Below are 7,840 nucleotides of genomic sequence, written 5' to 3' on the forward strand. Positions count from 1 at the left end.
GGCTAAAAGCCAGCCTGTGGTTTTAGCCAACTTGGTTCCAAACCCCGACCCTGACGCCTGTGAGCTATGTGATCCTGGATAAGTTACTTAACTTCCCTGAGCCTCAGCTTCTTCATCCCAGAAATGGAGATAAAAAATGGTGCCCGCTGTAGTGGCTTGTCATGAAAAGTAAATAACATTATGTCTGTAAGGGCTTACTTAGCACAACGTGTCTACAGAGTAAGCGCTTAACAAGCGATGGTTGTTAGTGTCACTATTATTAATTGGACCTTCCCGCAGCTACCCCTTAGTGTCCTCCCTGGGTCTAGCTCCCACGCCATCTCGGAGGATTACGGTCCTTTGCGGTGCCAGATGCAAGTTCTCTTCTCTGAGCGGACGGACATTGCTGCACTCCCACTTTCCTTGATCCTGAGGAAATTCTGACTAACTGTTACATTTTCTCTCCTGACTGTGAGGGTAGGTCCTGCTCTCTCTTTTCAATGCATCCTGAAACTTCTCTCCTTCTTCTTTCTACCTTCAATTCAACTCCAGATTTCACTTGTTAGCTCTAGCGCTAGGGTTCTTTGCCCCAGCTTTCCCACAACAGACTTCTCTCATCTCTATCTCTCTCTTTTTTTTTTTATTAATAGACTTTACTTGGCTGGGCAGGGTGGAATTTTAGTTTACAGAAAAGTTGGGTGGAAAGTACAGAGTTCCCATATGTCTTCTTCCCGGTTCCCCCTATTGTTAACTTTCTGCATACATTTGTTACTACCTCTAAGAAATACTGATACAGTATTATTAGCCAAAGCCCATAGTTTCCAATAGGGTTCACTCTTGGTGATGTACATTCTTCCTTCACCTCTTTTTTGCTTTCCATAGATCTCCCTGCTTCCTGGTCTACTCCCCCTTTAATGGAAGGCCCTGCTCTGCTCCGTCTTTTGCTCAAACTACATCCTAGTCACTAACGCTTTTGCCTAATCCCCTTTAGTTTCCCAGTACAATCTACATTCTCAGTGCAATCTCTTTCCACATTTTAAAATAGTTGCGTCCTCCCATGTATATGTAACACAAGACTTTTCTGGCCTAACCCTAGACTGTCTCTCCTCAAGAGTGAATCTTTCCAGCTGGCCCTGATGACCTAGCAGTTAAAGCTCGGCGTGCTCTGCTTCGGCAGCCCAGGTGTGGTTCCCAGATGCAGAACCACACCACTACCTGTCAGTAGCCATGCTGTGGTGGCAGCTCACATAGAAGAGCCAGAAGAATTTACAACTCTACACAACTATGTACTGGGGCTTTTGGGGAGAAAAAGGAGAAAGATTGGCAACAGAAGTTAGCTTAGGGCAAATCTCTCCCTGGGGAAAAACAAAAGTTGAGTGAATCTTTCCTCTGCAGAGCACCCCTGGGATTCCCAAGTCAGCCAGCCTACACTCGCTTTTGTGCAAGTCTAACTCAGGGAAGGAAGGGTGAAAGGCTGCTTTTCTCATTTTGCCCTGACATGTGCTCTCCCTGACCACTCATTCACCATCACTCCTGTCCTCATCAGACCGCAAGGAACAGAAAATGAAAGGAATACCAAAAGCCTCTTGCCCCCACCTTCCTTCTTTCCCAGAGCCCCCTTAATTAGCTTAACTAATTAGTTAATGAGAGAACACCTGCAAAACACCCTAGACTTGAAAGAAATGACCCATCAATATAAGTGTTAGTGGTGGTGCTGCCATCAGAAGGTGATATTCCCATTCCTCTCAATCTCCCTGTCGTCTATGCATATGAACACCCCAGGAGTCTGTCCTCAGGCTCAGAGATGTCCTCTTAGCAACGGCCCCCTCCCCTTGGCAACACCTTGACTCAAATTTGTCACCAACTCCAACAAAACCAGAAACTCAATACCTACGGAGTCATAATGTTAGGAAGCTGATATTTGAGAAATGCATATTGCTATATTAAAGACTTTCACATCCAATTTACTAACTGAGTTTCAAGCCGATGGCACATTTAGGCTACATCAATATAAATCAGCTTGACTGAATTCAGTAAAATACGTGTGTATATAATTCAATCAGATAGCTGCATTTTCTTTACCCGCATGACACCAGTGATGAATTTTTCACTCTTTAATCAGTTGTTTTGACAAGCGTAGGCATAGGGTAAACTACCATTTTGTTTTTCTGCTTTATAGGTGCTGGGTTAGAAAAGAATCTGTTGGCACAACTTTTTAAATGGTATTTTTAAGTCACAGAGGGGATTTGCCATTTCCTCACAAGCTAACATGCCTTTAGGATGTGTGTTTAACTGCATTCTCACCCCATTGTGCTCTGCATAGAACTTACAAGCCTCGTTGGAGAATTTGGGGCCAATTTTATTGTTAAATAAACTCTGGAATGCCCCAGGCAGGATCGTTAACTTGTCTCCACTACACACAAAGTGTCCGAATAGCCACCTCCCTTCTGTGAGTTCCCACAGGGCTCTGGGTGTGCTCTATAGCCTGCCCCCCAGCATGAGGGGACAATTGGACCATTATATTTGCACCAAGAGTAAGCAGCCAGCTCAGTTCAGCTCTGTACACAGGGATGAAAAAGATTGGGCCCCAAATACAGACCACTGGGACAATTTATTTGTCTTAAGAGTGTTTAAGACGTACAAGCAAGCCCTAGCAGGTTATAAATGGTCAGCTTTGTGCAATTACCACACAAGTCTGAAGAGCATTCTATGTGGATTCAGTTTAGAAGCCCTATGGTGGGTCACACCATGTAGGTGGCCTTGACAAGAGTCTCACTCTCAGCATCCATGACAACCCAGGAGATTATGGACCCACCCCAACACCCTTCTCCACATTGTGTTTTTAAAGATCTATATCATTGTCTCACTCAAAATGTCCGTTTGAAATTCCCATTTTCTCCCAAAAATAAAACGTTAGAATTAATGAGAATCTTAAAACTTGCAAAAGTTCTTCTTGTCCAAATCTCTCATTTTCAGAAAGCGTTCATACACCAGTTGATCCAGTTGTATTCTAATTCTAGCTTTACTTCCAACTAGCCATCTAATAGTTTTTAGCCTAGGTTACTAAAAGGGATCACTGAAACTGTTGACTGTGACTGAAATATGTATCTGTGTACCGATAAGGCAATTAGTAAGAAAAAGGAAAAAAGGAAGCAAGGACAAAAAAAGAAAGGAGGAGAAGATTTAGAGCCTGGTTTTCTCAGTCAACATTTATAGCACATCTTCTGGATAGAAATACTGGGGGCTTCCCCTCATCCCCCAGGACCCACTCCTGTCTTTCTGAGAGCATCTTCATCCACAGTTTCTGAGGATTTCAACTATCTGGTCTGGCCCCTCATCCTCTCCTGAAGAGGTAAATGTGGCATCTCTCCCTGCAGTTCAGCACTGTGTATTCCAGAAAGAGACTCCTGGGGACAGTGACTTAACCCACAGCAGGAGGAGACCTCTACTGCCCTTCCAGGCTTTGAAGTCCTGAATCACTGTGAGAATGAAGTTTCCATGCAAAGACAGCTGCTGATGCTGACAAGGATGGGCTGGGATATGAATAAGTGGAAACTTGCCTGAGTGACAGCTGTGAGCCTCTCTCTTGAAGACAAGTGGCTAAGGGATAGAAGCTTGGACAGAGAAAAAACAAATCCATACAAGCACAGGCATAAGATCGTTTAGCTTTGTATTCCGATGCTGCCATGACAAAACTAAGCAGGGGTGGCAGAAAGGAGCCAAAAGCACCTGTCTCTTCAAGGAAGGGATTGCTGCCACCCCCTTGTTGACAGAGCTGACCACACAGTTCCAAAGCCTGGATGACTCAAAGAGGGTTGCATGGTGTTTTCGTTCCAGCTGCCCCATCCACCCCAGCTTGCTGTACCCAGTACCCAGTATGTAGGTGATCTCCAATCATCCCCATGACCCAAGCCAGTGTCAAGGTGGCCACAGCCCATCAGGACCTGGTGGTAGGAGGGTCTGCCACCAAGCAGCCTTCTACTGTTTCCTCTGTGTTAAGATTCCCTCAACTTGTCCCCATCAATGAGCCCCACCTCTTCCTCTTTCTTCCTCATGGCCTTTTGCAGATGCTGAACCTGCAAGATAAAGAAAGGAGACACGCTAGACCAGGAGAAGGAACGCCTAATCTAGGCTTCTTCCCGGGTCAGCTGGGGCCCAGGACAAGTCCCTTAACTGGTCTGACCTCTGTCAGATGGATCCTAATCTGTCAAGTTAGGATAATAACCAGGCAGCATAGTTTATAGTTTAACCCCTTTATAGTTAAGGGGTTAAACATGCAGCTCTGGGGTCATAAATCTTGCGTTTAAATCTCAGTTCATCCACTTACTAGGTGGGTAACCTTGGATAAGTACCTTGACCTCTCTATGCTTCATTTTCCTCATCTGCAAAATGAGGGTAGTAACATTGTTGTGTCAGTGAACTGAAACAATGTACGTGGGAATTAAATGTGATAAAGACTATAAGGTCGTTAGCATGGTGCAAAGTAAAAATACAATAAATGTTAACCATTTGCACTGCCATCATCACCACCTCCTGGTGAAACAGGGCTCCCATCTCCCTGAAAGGGATCAAGTGCTACACTCATTATCAGCCTTATCACGGGGAGTCTGGTTTGCCCGTTCCTTCAGTCCATTTCACTTGGTGAAAAGAAGGGCAAAATTACCTGTTTTTCACTTTGGGTTACCAATGGGATCTGAGAAGTGAACATTTTGCCCTCAATCCTCAATGGATTTATAACAAAAGAAACCTGAAAAGCTCAGATAAACGTGGAACAAAAATCACCAAGCTCTGCTCTAACTTCCTTGAATCTTGTGCATCTCCTAGTGGTCAGCTCTCAGAATACTCTGAAAGCTCCTCCTTCAGACAGAGTCAGGGAGAAACTGCGAGAGTCATTCAGACTTCTAGGGTAGGCTGGGCAACACACCACGAGGCTTGACTGGATTTTCATTTGGTTGGTTGGTTGGGGTTTTTTCCCAGCTTTATTGAGATATAACATACATAACATTGTGTAAGTTTAAGGTGTACAATGTTATGATTTGATACACACATATATTGTAAAATGTTTACCACAATAAGGTTAGTTAACACATCCTTCACCTCACATAATTACCATTTTGTTGTGGTTGTTATGCTGAGAACATTAAAGCTCTACTGTCATAGCAACTTTCAGGTACATAATACAGTATTGTTAATTATAGGCACCATGCTGTACATTAGATGCCCGGAACTTACTCATCTAATAACACAAAGTTTGTACACCTTGACCACCATCCCCCTATTCCCTCTACCCCACAGCCACAGGCAACCACCTTTCTACTCTCTGTTTCTATGAGTTCAATGTTTTTAGATTCCACATATAAGTGAGATGATACAGTATTTGTCTTTCTCTTTCTGGCTTATTTCACTTAGCATAATGCACTCAAGGTTCATCATGTTGTCACTAATAGCAGGATTTCCTCCTTTTTTATGGCTGAATAATATTCCAGGGTGTGTGTGTGTGTGTGTGTGTATCACATCTTCTTATATCCATCATCCATCAATGGACATTTAAGTTGTTTCTATGTCTTGGCTATTGTGAGTAACAATGCAATGTTAAGGAGATTCTTCTCTATGTTTTGCTCTAGGAGGTTTACCATCCCAGGTGTTGCGTCAAATCTTTAATCCATTTTGAGTTGATTTTTGTGCATGGTGTAACATAGAGGTCTAGTTTCATTCTTCTGAATTAGAATATCCAGTGTTCCCGACACCATTTATTGAAGAGACTATCCTTTCTTCATTGAATATTTTTGGCTCCTTTGTCAAATGTTAGTTGACTATACATGCATGGGTTTATTTCTGGGCTCTCAATTCTGTTCCATTGGTTTATGTGTCTGTTTTTATGCCAATACCATACTGGTTTGATTACTATAGCGTTGTAATATAGTTTGAAATCAGAAAGTGTAATGCTTCCAGCTTTGTTCTTCTTTCTCAAGGTTGCTTTGGCTATTCAGAGTCTTTTTCTGGTTCCATACAAATTTTAGGACTATTGTTTCTATTTCTGTGAAAAGTGCCATTGGAATTTTTATTGGGATTGCACTGAATCTGTAGATGGCTTTGGGTAGTATGGACATTTTCACAACATTAACTCTTCTGATCCATGAATATGAGGTATCTTTGCATTTATTTGTGTTGTGTTCAATGTCTTTTATCAGTCCAAGACACTTCACTGTTAGAGGGAGAGATTGGAAGTCTAGCTTCTCTATAAAGAATCATGAGGAAAATTGAAGGCCAGTGAAATCTTACCTCCAGCCTTCTGAGTACAAGAGCCACAAAACACAGTGTGTGTTATGTGGCCCCAAGTAAAACTGTAAGAAAATGTTAACTAGCAAACAGCCTTTAATGCCTCTTTGCTATCTCCCACACTAACCCATCCACAGATCCCTTTTCAAGCATGATCAGAGCTCTATGAGACATTAACTTGGGAAGAATTAAGGAACTAGCCTTCAATACTTGGGCTCCGTCCCCAAGTTGGTACATCCCTTAGAGGATATTGCCTCTCAACACAGATGCATATATTGTAATCAAGTTCTCCAACTATCCCATTGGCACTGCACAAAGATGTCCTTGCAAGTCTTCACAAATTTGTTCGATGGCAATAATAGGTAAGTGGTTATATAAACTACTACATACTCACATGATGGAATATTATGCAGCCATTAAAATGTTTATAAAGAACTTGCTATAACATAGAAAGTGCTTACACTATAACAAAGCTTATAAGGCAGGAAGAATTTTTGTGTATGCAGTATAATCAAAACTATGTTAACAATGCAAAGAAAAGAGTTTGGCAAGAAATATACCAAACTATTAACTATTGTTTTCTCTGGCTAGTAATACTTGGAGTAATTTTTTCTATTTTTTAATCTTCAAAAATTTCTCCAATTGAAACATTTTAATTTCATAATAAAAAATAATAAATATAAGTTCAGAAGTTAGCAGGAACAAAATGACAACATAGGAAGCTCCTGAACTTCCCTCTTCCCAAGGACCCACCAAGTGTACAACTACACATGGTGCAATTCCCTCTGAGAGAAGGCCAGAAACTAACAATGGTATGAAACTAGAATCAATTCTAAGATAAAACTAGAAAATTCACAAGTATGCACAGATTAAACAGCATGCTCCTGAACAATCAATGCGTCAAAGAAGAAGTCAACAGGAAAATAAAAAAATATCTTGATCCAAATGAAAATGGAAACACAACATATCAAAACTTATGGGATGCAGCAAAAGAGGGAAGTTTATAGCAATAAGTGTCTACAATAAGAAAAATATCTCAAATAAACAACTTAACTTTACACTTCAAAGAACTAGAAAACAAAGAACAAGCTAAGCTCAAGGTTAGTAGAAGGAAGTAGCTGTAATTTTAAAATAAATTCCACTAACCCAGAAGCATGAAACTCTTAAATGAAATTATACTGATAAAAATATTATTAAAACAAGTCAATGGGTCTTTTTCCTATTGGAAATTAGGTCAGTTTGCCATTAAATAATAGGAAAAAAGAAATAAAATCAAGAATGGTCCTGGTCTCTCCTATGTGGCTTGCCTCTGGCAGTGGCATATGTGTGTGTGCCTAAGTGCCATGGTTCCCATGAGAGGAAAGCCTTATCTTCACCTGCCAGATAGCCAAAAAAGATTCCAAACTAAGAAAACATCCATGAGTTAGGGCCTCATCCCAGCTACCCTGACTCAGAGCCTGGAACACACTCTGAGAAAGGTCAGGCCTGGAGTAAAATAATTTCCCAAATAGGAACACTTAGGCCCCTTTTGGTGTTAACCCAGAATGGATGTGCCTGATCCCAAACTCTCCTGCCCACAGCA

The sequence above is a fragment of the Equus quagga genome, chromosome 5 (assembly GCF_021613505.1).
Source record: "Equus quagga isolate Etosha38 chromosome 5, UCLA_HA_Equagga_1.0, whole genome shotgun sequence".
NCBI lineage: Eukaryota > Metazoa > Chordata > Mammalia > Perissodactyla > Equidae > Equus > Equus quagga.